Below are 19,037 nucleotides of genomic sequence, written 5' to 3'. Positions count from 1 at the left end.
TTCGGAGTCGTCGTCTACTCTCTCACACTGTCCACTCTCCGAAGAAGGTACTGAAAATCACAACAATCCACGATCTACTGTTCTCTATTTCAAGGTGTGTTGATTGCGATTCAACCATCCCTGATTCGGTCGCCGGTTGACGCTCTAAAGACGACGAAAATTCAACAAACCTTAACACTCTGAAGACGACGGAAGTCTTCAGTTTCCATGAACTTTTTTTGGTAAAGTTCGACCCTAAAATATCTGGGTTTTACAATTAGACGCCCGTTCTTCAGTGAAATTTGTGGTTTCCGCTCTAATTGCTTTGGATATTGTCGATTTTTGATAATCGGGAATTAGTTCGGTTTTGGTCCGTGAATCTGTATTCGAGGGAATGTTTTTGGATAAAGTATGATGTGTTACCATGTTGTTTGTTACATTATAATCATGAGTGTTGTACATTATGTGTTGTAGGAATATGTTGTTCGATAATGTAATCTTTTGAATTTTACATTATTTAGGTGATTGTGTACAGTACATTGTTCATTTGTGACATTATGTACACAATTTTGTTAGATTTTGCTTGCATTCGTTGTCATTTTTGTTACATTATATAATGTTTGGCGAGAGTTGAATCTACACCCTTTGGGTTTAGCAATCCATGGGGCTAGGATGTATTACCCACTCTCAAATGAAACAATCACTAAGGGTACGGAGTTTGAATTATTTTCCTAAGGTTTAGCAATCCATGAGGCTAGGGTATAATACCACTACATACATTGAATTTCACTTTTTTACGTGTTTTGGATTTCCAACAGTAAATTATGTACGAAAATTGGCCTTTAATGTACATGCTTAATACTAAATGATGTACCTTTGTACATGCCTAACAATGAATAATGTACAAAAGTAATCGTATAATGTATGCTATTTTGGATTATGTTTGGTAACAGTTATATTTGTTTTTTATGTACAGATGCTAGTCTTATTATCTCCCAGATGGAAAAGGCTATAAAGGAGGCGAGCAGACCACTTCGAAAGTGTAGGACATGTAGTACGATGTGCCAGCATGATTCGAGATCATGTCCAGAAAAAGATATGGATGTAAGCAAAGAGAAGCATAAGGGGAAGAAGAAATGTTGATATTTTTTTGTTTGTTTTCCAAACATATTATTTTTTACAGCTGCTTTGACATCTACATTATTTACTACTCAAGGATTACATTATTAATGAGTTTTAGTACATTATTCACTAGTAAATGACTACATTAGTTATGTATTTTATGCACATCGTTCGTTTAGGCAGTGAATGACTACATTATTTACTATTGAATGACTACATTATTAATAATGAGTTTTCGTACATTATTTATAAGTGAATGACTACATTATTAATAATGAGTTTTCGTACATTATTTATAAGTGAATGACTACATTAGTTATGACTTGTAGGTACATCTTCCAATTATTACTGATGCGTTACATTATTGTTCCCTACATGTACATTACCAACAAACTTGATAAATAATGTACGCGTTTTTATACAATTAATGTATTGTTCATATCGTAAATAATGTACAATTGTTTAATGCACACAACACTATCATTAATGTACAAAAGTCAAATTGTACATTAAAACATAAATATTACTATAAACAATGTAACATGAATATTAAAATCAATGTAAATGCTTTGGCGCGGCAGCACGCTCAACATTATTATCTGCAATCTGTACATTATTCACTGTTACGAATGTACATTATTAGATACTATTTGTACATTATTTACCTTACAAAATCTAAAACACATAAAAAAAACTATTTAATTCATGTTGTGGTACTATACCTAGCCCATGGATTGATAAACCCTAGGGGAATGAATCAAACTTCCTGCCCTTGATGATGGTTTCATTTGTGAGTGGCTACTACAACCTAGCCACATGGATTGCTAAACTCAAAGGGTAAGGATTCAAGTTTCTTTCAACATTATTCTCTTCAATCTGTACATTATTAATTTATCCGAATGTACATTAATAGATACTATTGATACATTATTTACCGTCCCAAATCTTAAATACATTAAAATTGAAATTTAATTCATGTGGTGATGCTATATCCTAGCCCCATGAGTTGCTAAATCGAAGGGGAATGATTCAAACTCCCTGCCCTTGATGATGGTTTCGTTTGTGAGTGGGTATTACAACCTAGCCCCATGAATTGCTAAACCTAAAGGGCATGAATTCAAGTTCCTTTCAACATTATTCTCTTCAACCTGTACATTATTCACTGTTACAAATAGGGGTGAGCAAAAAAAACCGGAAACCGAATATCCGAACCGAACCAAACCGAAAATTTGAAATTCGGTTCAGTTTTTTTGGTTTTTCGGTTCGGTTTTAAAAATAAAAAAAAAATTCGGTTTTTTGGTTCGGTTCGGTTCGGGCGAAGAAAAAACCGAAAAACCGAATTATATATATATTATATTAATTTAATATATTATATTATATATAATATATATTCTTTTAATATATTCTTCTATATAATATATATTATATGTATTATTAATTTTATATTATATATAAATATTCTATTAGTATATATAAAATAAAATACACATATATAAATATATATTTATATTATATTTAATTTTTTCAGGTTTTTTAGTTTTTTTTTCGGGTTTTTCAGTTTTGTTCGGGTTTTTCAGTTTTTTAAGTTCGGTTTTCGGTTTTTCAGTTTCGGTTTTTCGGTTTTTCGGGTTCGGTTCGGTTTGGATTTTGAACTAAATTCGGTTTTTTCGGTTTTGGTTCGGTTTTGGCAAAAAACCGAACCGAAACCCGAATGCACACCCCTAGTTACAAATGTACATTATTAGATAATAATGTACCAAATCTAAAACACACATTAAAAACTGAAATTTAATTCATATGGTGGTACTATACCCTATCCCAATTGATTGCTAAACTCATGGGGAATTATTTAAACTCTCTGCCCTTGGTGATGGTTTCATTTGTGAGTAGGTAATACAACCTAGCCCCATGGATTGCTAAACACAAAGGGTATAGATTCAACTCTCGCAAACATTAAATACTTACACAGGTACATCATTTAGTATTACACATGTACATTAAAGGTCACTTGGCGTATATTATTTAGTTCTACTCAGCATTAACATTATTCCCTGAAACACGTATATTATTTAAATTCGGACAATACATTATTAGACATTACGAATGAAGAACTCGTATGCTTCAAATTATATGAATATTATTACACCATAATACTACAATAATGACAAACCAAAATAGATGTACTATCAACAATGAAAATTAAAAGAATAACATTTTGGCATTATCTAAAAAGTCATTAACTTTTCATTATTTACATTTAAATTGATGAGTAATAATTTGATATCTTCAACTCACAAAGAATTGTTTCGATGGAGATAAAAAAAATTGTAAAGAGAAAAATAGATGAAATGGAAAATATGTATACGAATATCTTGTCATAATGAGTGAATAAAATAATGAAGGTAAGTAATATATTTTAAATCAAAACATAACACGGTAGTTATGATTTAAATAAGGAAAACAATCATGACAACTATTTTATAGGAGAGCATAACCGCGTATCTTGTGCAAAATACCTAAAATGGGCTTTTAAATTTTTTATTGTTTGTTTAATAATTCCACATGGCAAGAGTTAGATTTAAATATCCAAGGATTTAAATTAGTGTTGCATTTTTCAAATATTTAATGTAAGGACGTGATTACATCCCTAAATAATCCTTTGTTTCTTGTTCGGAGTAGCATTTTTACATCCTAATTAAGCTCTCATGACTCATCGCCGCCGCTATTCCTGGGAACCTCCTATACGTTCACTCCAAACAGCCTCAACATCGCGGGCTGAGCCCGGCCCAGAGCAATCGGGCCATGCGGCCCACTATTAATCACATGCCAATCAATGTAAAGCGGCCGGTCGATCTCCGGAAACTGATGACGTCATCGGCCGGCAATTTCTTCTCCTTCACGAAACGGCTCCACCCCTTTGTCAGCACGTAGCTCTGGCCCACTCTTCCAATACGAATATCGGAATCTCCAAACCTTACCGCCGGAATCCTCCACGTGCAATAAAACTCCTCTCGTAACGCCTCCGCCATTTAACGGCAAATGCCTCTCCGCGTGATGTTTGGGGATGACGAGGCGATTCAGATCCCCAGCATCGCTAGGCGTCAGCTCCTTCTCGAAGAGATGCCGTGGCCCCTCGCGAGCCGACACTGGGCGAGCTCGTCGTGGTAGGTGTGCTTCCTTAGCATGTCGACGATCTCGTCCTCCGAGAGAGGATTGAAGTTGGCGATGGCGTCGCGGCCGCGGAAGCGGTGGGAGGCGACGTCGTAGGCGCGGGCGGCCACCTCCTCGTCTTTGAAGGTGCCGATCCACACGCGCTTGTGTTTGTCGTAGATTTGGGCGCCCCACCGGGCGTTGGGCTGCGACACCACACCTTTGAACCGCGACGAGGGAGCTTTCGGCGACTCGGCCTCCTCGACGCCGGCATCGATGATCACGCTGGCTCCGCTGCCGACGCGGCGGAGCTTCTTACCCCGCGGCGAGGTGATCGATTTGGATTCACTGGTAGTGCTTTGGTCTATGCTGCTTCCGTCCATATTTTAGTTTAGTTTTCTTGAAAGGGGAAAAGTGTGGATTATGAAATGAAATAATTGAGATATGAGACTTGTATATATAGGTTAGCCCAAGGTTTTAATTCTATGGAAATGATAAGGGATATTAATAGTTTCATTTTAAAAAGGATTATTTTTAAATTGTGATAGCATGACAATACACGTGAATAAAGTTTCACGATAAAAAAAACACGGGATTACCAACGGCAATATGCATCAATAAAAGCGTTTAAAAATGACAAAAGTGAGACCGATCGAACCAATTTGGCTACAGCTTTTCCTCGAATTATCAAATTATCATGAATCAAACACGAACTATCAAAATTTTCATCAAAATAATCTTTATTAGAAAATACTTTTAAAAAAATGAAAATATGCAAGGTTAACTTGCAATCTCTAATTGCAAAATCCAAAATGATATCTCATTTTGAGTTTTTTAACAATATATTTTGATTTACACTTATATTAAATTCAAATTATTTTTTCAAATTTTGATTTAATAACATGTAAATTAAAGTTAATTATCAAACTAGAAAAGAGTGAGAAAGATACATAAACATAAAATAAGAAAAAATGTGCAGAAAAGAACTCCGACGACACTGGAACGGAGGCGAAGAAGAGCACGCTTAAATAGAAATATATTGTATTTAACCTTAATCCTATTATTATAAGATTGAGTTATTGATTCCTCTCTCTTATTTTAATTAAAGTAAAAGTTAACACATTTTTTCTCACTTATTTTACTCTCTCGTACTTTATTCTCTTTTCATTTCACTACCTTTTTCATTCCCTACTTATTCTTTCTTTACTTAATTCACTTAACACAATTTTTCTTAAATCGCGTGCCGAAAAGAAACGTTTCCACTACTGTGTAATGGAGGGAAATAAGAGAGGAGTAGAGTTAGTGGATTATGAGGTCCATATTGCTAGTACTCCCTCCATCTCACTCTAAGTCACACATTTACCTTTTTGGGATGTCCTAAATGACATATTTCTAAATATGGAAACATTGATCTCTCTACTTTTTCTCCCTTTGTTACTTTATTCTCTCCACTTTGCACACAAAAAACACTACTTAAAATATGCAAATTAGAAATGCTCCACTTAGAGTGAGACAGATGGAGTAGTATTTTAATGTTTAAAACTTTCCATATTTATAAATTGGTCTAATTTTGGTGGACGACCAAAAATGATAAAACTAGTTTATTTTTGTGGACATAGGTAGTTTATAAGTAAATTATATATATAAATATATTAAATATATATCTTATATTTTTAAACTTATACTCTTCGTCCCAATAAATATAAAATATTTATTTTGTAGATGTTATTTATTGTTATTTTGTAAATTTAGTGGAGAGAGAATAAAGTAGAGATAATGTTATTTTCATTTTAGGAAATGTGTCATTTTTTGTGGGATAATCCAAAAAGGAAAACGTTTCTTTAATAAAACATGGAGTATGAAGTACTCCCTCCGTTCTATAAATTTTGTCACACTTTGACCGGGCATGAATTTTAAGAAATATAATAGAAAATGAGTTGAAAAAGTTAGTGGAATGCAGATCAAAATTAGTTTTAGTAAAATGTGAGTGTGAATGCGTAAGTGGATTATGGGCAGTGACGAAGGCACATTGGGCCTGGGGGCCCTGAGCCTAGGGATGACAATTTTTGATCCGACACGAATCTGCACGAAGTTAACCTGACACGAACACGCACGTTTAGGATTTGGGTTCTTATAGGGTCGACCCAATAAGAACCCGAAAGTTTTGGGTTGGGTTGGGTCGAGTCGACCGAATAAGAGCCCAGGCTGGACCCCTCAACATTTCACATTGTTATATAATTAGTACCGATATTGAGTATGCATGTCTGTCGTAACTTATTTGGCTGAGCATTGGGATTTTTGTAGTTGAGGTCGCGAGTTCGACAAATGGCGCTCCCACATTCTCTCTTTTCGTTTCCCATTCAAATAATATGCCTATTTTTTCTGTTTCATTCAATATTTTTGTTTTTCAGTTTCACATTTTTTATTTCTTTACAAAATATTCCTTTTTAATACTTGTATTATTTTGTGTACGAAATTCTAGTGATAGGTTTATATTATGTAATGAAATAATTTATCCTATATTTTGATTTGTCTAGTAAAACTTTTTTTTTTCGTTTTGCAATTTTATTTTTTGCAAAATAGTACTATTATTTACAAAAATCTATGTTATAGATTTATATTGTGTGATGAATAAAATATTCTACATATTGACTTATCGAATAAAAAATGAAAATTTTGATTATTTTGTAAAATAAATTAATATTAATTTTCAAATAAATAATTTTAGATTTTGATGAGATTAAATATGTAATAATATCATAATATTAAATTTAATTAAAAACTACTCCTATTATTTTATTCTTGAAAAATATTAGTACTGTATTTAATTAATTATTTAGCATATATTATGCATTCTCAAATATTTTTGTCACATTCAAACTACATTTCTTACTACTCTCTATCACCTATATTGTAGCATCCTTCGGTGAAACTAACATCTAAATATATTTAAGATATGGGCTGCCCAACAAAAAAATTCTGGTTTCGTCACTGATTATGGGGTCCATTATAAAAAACGGTACAATGTGAAATGTGATAAATTTTATGGGACGGACGAAAATGGAAAAATATTATAAAATTTTTGGGACGGAGGGAGTATAAGTTATTGATATAGTGTTTGGTGGTTTATGTATAATTTTGATAAAATATACAAGTATAATTAAAAAATATATAAAATATAAGAAACAGAGAATAATTTTTAAAGTTTGAATTCAATGATTTTCTGCCTCAATCTGCATCTTCCAAAATCCGAAATCAGATCCATCGAACTTCTCTACAGCAATTTTCTCGTCGATCCCCATCGTGATTTCTGCCTCTTAAACCCTAGGCTCTTGATACCAGTTGTTGGGAAATAAACACAGGCAATCACGAATATGAAAGAGAATGAACACAAGAAGTTGTTTACCCAGTTCGATACAATGTGTATCTACATCTGGGGGCGATGCCAAGCCAGGGATTTCACTATATAATTTCAGGATGATTTAACAATGAGGGAGCACCTCTATTTATAAGTAACTAGAGAGCCCTAATTCTAGTCAAACTAGGAAACATATTCCATAAGGAAATATCTTTTAAGGAATAAGTCTATCACAAGGAAATATACTTCAAGGAAACAAATCCTAAACATGGTAGGAGATATTTTAGGCTCCATAATTAACAATCTCCCACTTGGAGACTAACAACTCCTAAACAACCATTTCCTCGTGATCTCATCCCTTCATCCGCTTAGCATCGCCTAACCTTCTCTTCAAGTTCCAAGGCCAATTGAAGCTATGCATAGCTTCAATTTCTCTAAGGTCACCACCTTAGTAAACATGTCTGCAGGATTCTCACTTCCAAGTATCTTCACAAGTTGCAGGATTTTCATCTCCACTAGGTGTCGGATGTAATGATATTTCAACTCCACATGCTTTGTCCTAGAATGAAACGCTGGATTCTTCGCCAAGAAAATAGCACTCTGACTATCACTGTAGAGTATGCTACTCTTGTTCTCCTTCCCAAGTTCATCTAAGAAACTCTGCAACCACACCATCTCCTTGCTTGCCTCTGTCGTAGCTACATATTCAGCCTCCGTAGTAGACAAAGCAACAGTCTTCTGCAACTTAGAAGTCCATGAAATAGCAGTACCACCATAAGTAAATACATACCCGGTTGTGCTTCTTCTCCCATCAAGATCATTGGACGCCAAGTCTGCATCCACATAACCTGCCAGCTCGACATTCTTGCCATTGAAACATAAGACGCTTTCTGTAGTACCTCTCAAGTATTGAAGGATCCATTTAACTGCTTCCCAATGTTGCTTGCCTGGATCACCCATGAACCGGCTCACTACTCCCACTGCTTGTGCAATATCAGGCCACGTACACACCATTGCATACATAATACTGCCAATTGTTGAAGCATAAGGAATTTTCTTCATTTCAGCACGTTCTTCTTTTGTACTCGGCGACTCCTTCTTTGACAGCTTAAAGTGACTGCCCAAAGGCACACTTACTGGCTTCGAATTATCCATGTTGAATCTTTCCAAAACCTTACCAATGTAAGCAGCTTGCGAAAGATACAATTTTCCTGCCGCCTTGTCACGCTCGATTCTCATGCCCAAAATTTGATTAGCCTCTCCAAGATCTTTCATGGAGAATCTTTCAGACAATTGCCTTTTCAACTTATCCATCTCCTTTTGATCACCTCCTGCGATCAACATATCATCAACATATAATAACAGAATAAGATAGCTCTTGTCAAACCTCTTGTAGTAACAACAATGGTCAGCGTAGCATCTTTTATAGCCAATCTCCATCATGAATCCATCAAACTTCTTGTACCACTGCTTTGGAGCTTGCTTTAAACCATACAAGCTCTTCTTCAACTTGCATACAAGGTTTTCCATTCCTTTTACTATGAATCCTTCAGGCTGTGTCATGTACAACTCATCCTCCAAATCACCATGAAGGAATGCCGTCTTTACATCCATCTGATGTAACAATAGATTTTCTGCAACTACCATACTCAACACTAAACGAATAGTAGTTAGTTTCACAACAGGAGTGAACACATCTGTATAATCAATACCGTATCGTTGCTCAAATCCCTTGACAACCAGCCTAGCCTTGTAGCGCTTGCTACCATCAGCTTCACCTTTGATTCGATAGACCCACTTGCAATGCAATGCCTTTTTCCCTTTAGGAAGTTCCACAAGCTCCCATGTGCCATTTAGGAGAAGAGAGGAAAACTCGTCATCCATGGCAATTTTCCACCTTCGTTTATCAGGGCCTTCTCCTGCCTCTGCATAACACTCGGGCTCACCACCATCAGTAAGTAACAAATAGAAATTAGAGGGCGAGTACCTATCAGGTGCACGTCCCTCTCTAGTCGATTTAGGCAGCGGAATAGTCGGTGGTGGAGTGCTTGGTTCTTCTTCAAGCACCTCTTCAGCATTCTGACTCTCCTTGCTCCCACTCGAGTTTGAGATGTCTAGCTCGACCACTTGTGGCTCAGAACTGTTGGGACTTGACGCCTCCAATCTATCCTTGTACAATACATGTTCATTGAAGATGACATCTCTACTGCGAATAACCTTACGGTTCTGCTCATCCCAGAGTCTATAACCGAACTCATCGCCTCCATAACCAATGAACGTACACTTAATAGATTTAGCATCCAACTTACTTCTCTCAACGGACCTAACATGAGCATAAGCAACACAACCAAAGATGCGTAGGAAAGATAGATTTACCTCTTTTCCTGTCCAAACCTCCTTGGGTATCCGAAACTCCAAGGGAACTGATGGACCTCTATTAATTAGGAATGCAGCTGTGTTGACTGCATCTGCCCAAAAACTCTTTGGCAATCCACTTTTCAACCTCATGCATCTTGCTCGCTCATTCAACGTTCTGTTCATGCGCTCTGCGATTCCATTCTGCTGTGGAGTTCATTTCACAGTTTTCTCCATGCGGATTCCATTCTCGGCGCAGAATTCCTTGAACTTTGAAAGTTCATATTCTCCTCCATTATCGGATCTTAGACACTTCACCTTCATCCCGGTTTCAGTTTCAACAAGGGCTTTCCATTTCCTGAAAGCGTCAAACGCATCGGATTTACTCTTCAGAAAATAAACCCATAGCTTTCGAGTAGAGTCGTCGATGAAAGTCATATAATATTCAGAGCCTCCTAGGGACTTCACAGGTGCTGGTCCCCATAGATCAGTGTGGACCATCTCCAACTTCTGTGTCTTCAATTTTCTGCCTCCTCTTGAGAAACTCACCCTTTTCTGTTTCCCAAACACGCAATCCTCGCACAGGCCAACTTCAACAGTTTTCAAGCCAGGCAGTAAACCTCTTGAGCACATTATCTTCATCCCTTTCTCGCTCATGTGGCCAAGATGACAATACCACAAATCTGCATTATTTGCCTCACTTGCAATATCAATGCAATCTTTGGAGTTAGTTGTGGTATACAACGTACCCTCCTTCTTACCTCGAGCTACTATCATAGCTCCCTTGGTAATCTTCCAATTGTTGCAGCCAAACGTCACGGTGTACCCTTCTGCATCAAGCTGCCCAATCGAAATCAAACTTCTCTGCAATCCAGGAATGAGTCTGACTCCATTCAGTTTTATTACGGATCTATTGGACGTCACTACCTTCACGTTTCCCTTTCCCACGATATCTAAGGGCTCGTCATCAGCCAGATGTACCTTCCCAAAATCGCCAGAAACGTAGTCTTCCATTATCTCCACATTGCTGCAGGAGTGAAACGACGCCCCAGAATCCAATACCCACGATTCCATCGGACTACTGACGCTCAAGACCAACGCCTCGCCATCGTCATCAGACATGGTAGCGTTTGCTGTCTTCTTGTCCTTCTGATCCTTATTCTTATACTTCTTCGGTGCCACACATTGATTTCTAAAATGCCCAAACTCATCACAATTCCAGCATTTAACTTTATCCAAATCCTTCTTGGATTGACTCCTTCCTCTGGAATTTGATCTTCCACGATTTTGCTTTCCCTTCGATCTGCCTCTCTGTTCTGTATTCAGTGCTGATCCCGAAGTAGAAGATCCTGATTCTCTCCGGCGAACTTCCTCACCAATCATCAGATCTCTTACTCTGTCAACTGTTAGTTTTGTCTCTGCAGCAGTAACTGCTGTCACTGTGCCAGCCCAACTCTCAGGCAGAGACGATAGCAAAATCAGGGCACGAATTTCATCATCGAATTTTATATTAACCGAGTTCAGTTGCGAAGTAATCATGTTGAACTCGTTGAGATGTTGTTGCACCAGCTTTCCCTCTTGCATTCTAAAATTAAACAATCGTCTAATCAGATGTACCTTGTTTGCCGTTGATGGTTTCTGATACATGTCCTCCAAGATCTTTATCATCTCCTTTGTCGACTTTGCTGCAGTCGTGTGATAAGCCACATCCTTGGACAACGATAGCCTAATCGCGCTCATCGCTTTTCTGTCCAGCAGCTCCCACTTCTCATGTTCCATCTTTTCGGGTTTGGTTTTTAAAGGCTTCCAGAGATCTTTACCGTACAGGTAATCCTCAATCTGCATCTTCCAAAATCCGAAATCAGATCCATCGAACTTCTCTACAGCAATTTTCTCGTCGATCCCCATCGTGATTTCTGCCTCTTAAACCCTAGGCTCTTGATACCAATTGTTGGGAAATAAACACAGGCAATCACGAATATGAAAGAGAATGAACACAAGAAGTTGTTTACCCAGTTCGATACAATGTGTATCTACGTCTGGGGGCGATGTCAAGCCAGAGATTTCACTATATAATTTTAGGATGATTTAACAATGAGGGAGCACCTCTATTTATAAGTAACTAGAGAGCCCTAATTCTAGTCAAACTAGGAAACATATTCCATAAGGAAATATTTTTTAAGGAATAAATCTATTACAAGGAAATATACTTCAAGGAAACAAATCCTAAACATGGTAGGAGATATTTAGGCTCCATAATTAACAAACCCTGCAAGCCTCATCTAGACCCTAAGTTACACTATTCACAGCTACAAACTATTTTATTCATAAAATAAAAAACGTTGAACAATTAAAACACGGAAAGTTCATTGTTCGGTCGAAAATAAATAATTACAAACCTTAGAAATAAAAAATTACAAATCCTAAAAAATAAAAATTACAAATCCTAGAAAATAAAAATTACAAATCCTAGAAAATAAAAAGTACAAGTCCTTAAAAAGAAAAAAAACTACTCCACTTCTTCATTTGTGCGCAAATGTAGGCGATCATCTCATGGTGCAACTCGAGCTCGAACTTCGACATTGTCGAAATTTCAAAAAAAAAATGATTTGGGGGTTGGGTCCGGCCAGAACACCCCTAACCCTAGGTCGGGCCGCAACCAAACACATCCCAGGAGCACCCAACGTCGGGCCAGGACGCAACCGGGCGCGGCCCCGGGATGCTCCTCCGTCCCCAGGCGCGGCTCAGGCCACTGCGGGCTCCCTCCAACGTTGCAGGTTGCGGGCCGGACCCAGATGCGGTCCGGCCCCTAGCGTTAAGGATGCTCTAAAAGTTATATATAAATCTACTTGCCTCAATATATGGGTTGTATGTATTGTATAGTATTCCATACTCTCTCTGTTTTATAGCAGTGGAGTTACTTTGTCATTTTAGTACGTTCCATAGTAGTGTAGTCATTCTCTTTTAGTAAAAGTCAACTCATTTATTCTATCTTACTACTTTACTCTCTCTTACTTTATCCTCTCTTCATCCCTCTACACTTTTCATTTCCTACTTTATTCTTCATTTACTTAACTCACTTAACACAATTTTTCTTAAATCTCGTGCCGAAAAGAAATGCCCCCACTACCGCGGAACAGAGGGAGTAGTAATTATCATAAATAGAAGGTAATATATTTTATTTAATTAGAATATTCTATAAATTTATTTATTTTTGTTACTTATTTATTTGTAATTAATTCAGTTGTAATATCGACTAAAAAATCATTGAATAAATAAAAAAATTGACGGACATATCAACAGTACAATATTTATTGAGTCGATATTACAACTTCATTAATTTCAAAACAAATATGAGAAAAAAGAAAAATAAATAAATTTAATTAATACAAGAAAAATTAATTAAATTTTGAAGTCCGTTAAATAAAGATCCAATAAAATTTTAAAAACATCTTACACAATAGATTAGTATAAGAACTTAATTAAGCGAAAAATTGTAACATGACCTATTTAAATAAGAGTAAATGGTACCTGATCTTTCACTTTCGCACATAAATGGTACCTGATCTTTATTTTATACTCCATCCGTTCCCTCATAGTTTAGGCGAAACTTTTCAACACAGAGTTTAAGAAGAGATGTTGAGTGTGTTAAATAAATAGATAAAAAAGTAAGAGAGTAAAAAAAATAGAGAGAATAAAGTAAAAAGTGAATAAAGTAGAGAAAATAAAGTAAGGGAGAGTAAAGTAAGAAAGAGAAAAAAGTTACTATATAGAAATGACTCAATTATGAGAGAACTTTTGAACATGAAAAAATGACTCAACTATAAGGGAACGGAGGGAGTATCGTTTTTGGTATCCCGTGACAAAAATAGCCCTTGGTACCAAACATGTGATTTTTTGTAGGGCTGTCAAATCGTGCGGGTTGGGTCATTATCGTGTCGACCCATTATCGACCCAACCCAATAAGGTCAAAACCCAACCCAACCTGAAATCATCGGGTTCTTATCGTGTCCCAACCTAACGGGTTCGTGTTGGATTCGTACGTGTTATCGTATACCCAAAAAAAAGTCAACCCTCTGTTAATGATAGTCAGTTAGCTTGACACGATACGATAATGACTAAAATATGATGCTATTATACGATTTAAACATGATATTACACGATAAAATAAAAATTACCAAATTAAAATAATTATTTTCTTAATCAAAATAATATAATTAAAGTATAGTAATATTAAATCTAAAATAATAAAATTAAATAATTAAAATAATTAATTTTTAATAAAATTACCCAACCAATCTCGATTTTGATTTTCGATTCTGCAATATCTAGCTCCAAATTACACGCGACCTGTTCAATCCAGTTTGAATTCATCTGAATTCGAGCTATCAATCACATGATCGGTTCAATTATTCTCAATTTGATTCCTTCAGAATTGCCAGCGATTTCTCTGCAATCAAAGCACCTGTGCTCTTTGCATATCATTCCACAAATTCGTTCGAATATGAGTGAATCGATTATCAACTTTGATTTGGATGTTTTTCCTGAAGGCGAGCTTTGTCAGATTATCAATTCTCAGTCGATTTTTCACGTGTTGTCGCGATATGGATTATTGTCAGATTCAGTGATGGATTGTTTGCCGATTTTTGCCAGATTGAAGAGTAGTTTGTGATTTTGATTGACGAGAAGTATTTGGTTGAGTATTGTTGAAATTCTTGAATGAGTTCTTGGGCGGCTATGACACTGTTGAGATCACCATGGCAGAACTTAGGAATTATGTCCATGGTTTGAAAACTTATATCGAAGGTCTGATGCCCGCTTTTGCTTGACATTCAAATACTCCGTCACATTTGCAAACAGTTCTGGCTTTAATCTGAGTAATAGGGCATTCACCTCGTTATTTACTTTGACCAGAACTACAAAAAAAAGAGTATTTCAATCATGATGACTAAAATTGCAGCTGTTTCCTTATAATGTACTGCAATATTCTAAATGATGCACTGCAATAAAAGGCCTTATAAGGGGAAGGGTTATCCATACTTGTATAGATGAGTCAGGATCTTCACCCTGAATAATAGGGCATTCACCCCCTTATTTACTTTGACCAGAACTACCAAAAAAAGAGTATTTCAATCATGATGACTAAAATTGTAGCTATTTCCTAATAATGAACTGCAATATTCTAAATGATGCACTGCAATAAAAGACCTTATAAGGGGAGGATTATCCATACTTATGTAGATGAGTTAGAATCTTCACCAAGTCGATGTGAGACAAGATTTAAGAGTTTTAACACGCCCCTCACATTGTGCCTGCTCTGATACCATATTAGAAATGAGACACACCCCTTAAAAGGCCTTATAAGGGGGAGAGTTGTTCATACTTATATAGATGGGTCAGGATTTTCACAAAATCGATATGGGACAAGATTTAAGAGTTTTAACATGGAGACTTCCTATAGAAAATAAAAACTTTTTTTGTACTTTGAATTAAACGTTAGAACTCAGATTCACATGGTAATTGGGATGAGTATCATAGAATTATACTCCATTTGTTTGTCATTACATGATCATATTTTCTTTATTCTTCATTGTTACTAAATTTATCATTTTATTATTATTATTTATTATTCTTCTGACCATTAACTCATATTTTACTATAAAATTTAATATAATAAAAACTGGACCCATATTCTATTAATTTTTCTTTTTACGACCTCAAACAAATTTCTAAAAATTTGTATATAAAGAGCTGCTTTAAAAACACATCACACAATTATAAGTATTATCATAAGCTCTAAATACCAAGCAAATTAATACTAAAAGCGTATGTTGCCCAGTGATGGAACCACATAGGGCCAAGCCTCCGACCGGTCTCCGCCCCAGAGCGAGCCTTGCTTTCCAGCCGTCCAGACTCCAGCAAATCTAGCCGCTGCCTGATTCTGAAATTGTAAAGTGAAAAGGGTGGAGAAGACAAGACTTGGGCTTCTTAGTTTTGGGTTACATATTTATTTTTGGGCTATTTTAAATCAGTGATGCCCTTAACATAATTAGCCCAATATAATAATCATCCCATAATTAGCCCAATGTACATAATTGTTATTGGTACTTGTATTTGGACCCCTTGATAGTATAGTACAATTATAATTAGTCTAGACTGTCTAGTATAACATTTTTGGGAGTGTGTGTACATAATAAATTTATTAATGATGTCCAAGTTAGCAACCACATTCTTCGAGAATACATCTGAAAGGGATTGTCAATCAAAGTTCATGTCTTCAAGAAAAGCTCGTATAATAACAAGAAATTTATTAGTACTATTATTTTAAAAAAAAATTCACCCGATTCCGTCACTGATTTTGTCCACGACAAATGCCTCGTGATACTATAAGTTCCAAAAGTGATTAAAGAAACAACCAACAGTCCAAAAAGCAAGATTTGGGATCCCATAAATCATTAAGCTGCCTTGCACTATTATTGCTAATTTAACAATGCTTTTTTTGGTAGTCAAACAATTTTTGCCAACTTTTTTCGCAGTCATCCAATCCAATAAGCACGTGAAAAAACGTGCTAATTAAATCTTCTAGATACGAAATTAATCCTGCTTTATTCATCTATTTTTTGTTGTGTGCCTATAGCAACAAAGGCATGCAAATCAATCACTTGATTATGTATTAAACTATTAATTATGATAAAAATCGTTGTCAGGTTTGGCTGTTTTATTGTAGGGTTTGTCCGTTTCTTATTATTGAATGATATCAGAAACATAAAACTTCTTATGATAGTTGCTTAAACTAACCTTGATTCTTGTTCACGACAAACAAATCTGATTCACTTATGTGATTTTATTACTTTCGTTTGTATTATTTTATCAATACTAACAAATACATTGTGTATGTAGCCTAAAATATCCAAACAAACGTGAAACTACAACATAAAAATTAAATAGTGATAAAAACAAAAAGTTGATTAATAGCATGAAACTCGTTTTGTGGGCCTTCTCAATTCGGCACTCATAATATATACTATTTTTCTTTTTACATAAAAAGAACTCGTTTTGTGGGCCTTCTCAATTCGGCACTCATAATATATTTTTCTTTTTACATAAAAAGAACTCCCTCCGTACAAGCTAAACAAAATAGAGCCATAATTCACCCGACAATTTTTTTGTCACTCCATGCGCATGCGCATTTCTTATCATCTCCCCCTCACGATCCTCGTTTTTCTCACTTTTACTCTCTTTTTTACCATAAAAAATAAAAATCCCAAACTCTTAAAAATACAGAGACTATTGCCAAATTTTACCAATACAACAATATACATTGTAGTCCTTCCATTCCTCACTAAGAGCAACTCCAAGGGAGAAGGTAAATGAGAAGGTAAATCATGCTAACTGTCAAATTTACCTCTTTTTGACAGAAAAACAGTCTCCAATGGGAGAGGTAAATGAGAAGGTATTATACATTTTCCCATTTTGAGGAGGTATCTTTACCTCTCCACCAAAGAGAATGTAAAATAGAAAAAACTGATTTTGACATTGGCGGGAGATAAAAGTTGCGGCAAAACCACTACAATAAAACTGAACATATATTGAATTTTATGAAATTGGTTGTTAGTTTTATGAAATTAATTCCACCAACAAGAAACAGAATACCATTAAATTCTAAACCCTAATTTTCGAAATAAAAAGACACCAAGAATACACTTTCACCTCATTCACTTCTACTCCCAAAGCCAAGCAATTCCTTTTCAATATCAAGCAAACAAAAATCAAAGGTGTAAATATAGAAAAGAATATAGGAGAAAGAGATCTGTGAGATTGGGGTAGTGCTTTGGTTATTTGCTTGAGCGATTGCGCCGAGATTTGTGAGATTGGGGTAGTGCTTTGGTTATTTGCTTGAACGTTGCGCCGCCTTCGTTCTGTAGAACAAGCTGTGATTTTTTTGTTAAATAGGGAGTATATATATTGGGTTCAAGTACCGTCCCATTATATCTAATAGTTTAGGAGTTTTTTATGTTTTATACATTTGTTTAATACTTTATATCATTTGATGGATATATTATTTAATATTTAATATTTTATGTTTAGATTATGGTTTAAATATCTCTTTAATTTGTGCAGATGGATTTTTCATACAATGATTCTGAGTCTCTCACAAATTTATTGACAAGAGAACACTCCGTTGATTTAGCCGATGATTATGGTGATTTTGGGACAAGTTTTGAAATCGACACTTCAAATGTTGTTTCTCCTACAACACGAAAAAGGCAACGAAGTTCAAGTTTCTCCCGTGAAGATGATCAACTTTTGATTGCGGCGTATCTTCATACAAGTAAAGATTCGGCTACTGGAAACGGACAAAATACGCATTGTGAGCTACCACATCGTCAACAATTTGGCTAAAAAGAGGACGACTCATGCGGAATCTCCTACGGAATAAGTTTGCAGGATACACGGGATGCTCACAGAAGTGATCGTGATAGAGTCTTTCATGGCCTTCTTGCCTACCACGATGAAGCACTCGGTGTCCCGGAATGGAGCCGTGATGGACCCTCGCCCGCCGACGACTCATCTCTTCCTCTTGTGCAGCCGTTATAATGGCATCAAATTCATCATCCGAATCATTATTCATATAATCTAAAATATTTGGAAAAGGATTCATTTGGGCAGAAAACGAATTGTCCAGTAACTTATTTTGTTGCTTACATATAAGCTTAAATATCCATACTTATTAAATTAGTACCGTTGCTTTATATTAGTTAATTTTGAGGCATAGTATGATAGAACTTAAGATATTACCGTTGCAGCAGTCTAGCAACTAATATTTAAAAAAAATAATCATTTACCTTTTCATATAACTTTTATCCTTGGAGTTGCTTGCTTTTTGGAAAGGTATATTGCACTTTTTGAGAAGGTATAAACATGATATACCCTTTTCATTTACCTTCTCTCCTTGGAGTTGCTCTAAGTGAGACAGCATGTATTTTAAGAAATAGAATTTTATTAGTCAAGTAGAGAGAATAAAATAAAATAAAATAAAATAAGATAGATAAAAGCAGAGAGGAAAAAGTAA

The 19,037-nt window shown here is 35.6% G+C and overlaps 1 pseudogene; it reads right to left on the bottom strand.

Moving 5' to 3' along the window:
- Nucleotides 1–3,836: 3,836 nt before the first annotated feature.
- LOC121803343 lies at nucleotides 3,837–4,713 on the bottom strand (annotated as a pseudogene).
- Between the last annotated feature and the right edge of the window lie 14,324 nt (nucleotides 4,714–19,037).

The sequence above is a fragment of the Salvia splendens genome, chromosome 5 (genome assembly GCF_004379255.2).
Source record: "Salvia splendens isolate huo1 chromosome 5, SspV2, whole genome shotgun sequence".
NCBI lineage: Eukaryota > Viridiplantae > Streptophyta > Magnoliopsida > Lamiales > Lamiaceae > Salvia > Salvia splendens.
The sequence above is the reverse complement of the archived record's forward strand: the minus strand, read 5'-3'. Positions and strand labels throughout refer to the sequence as shown.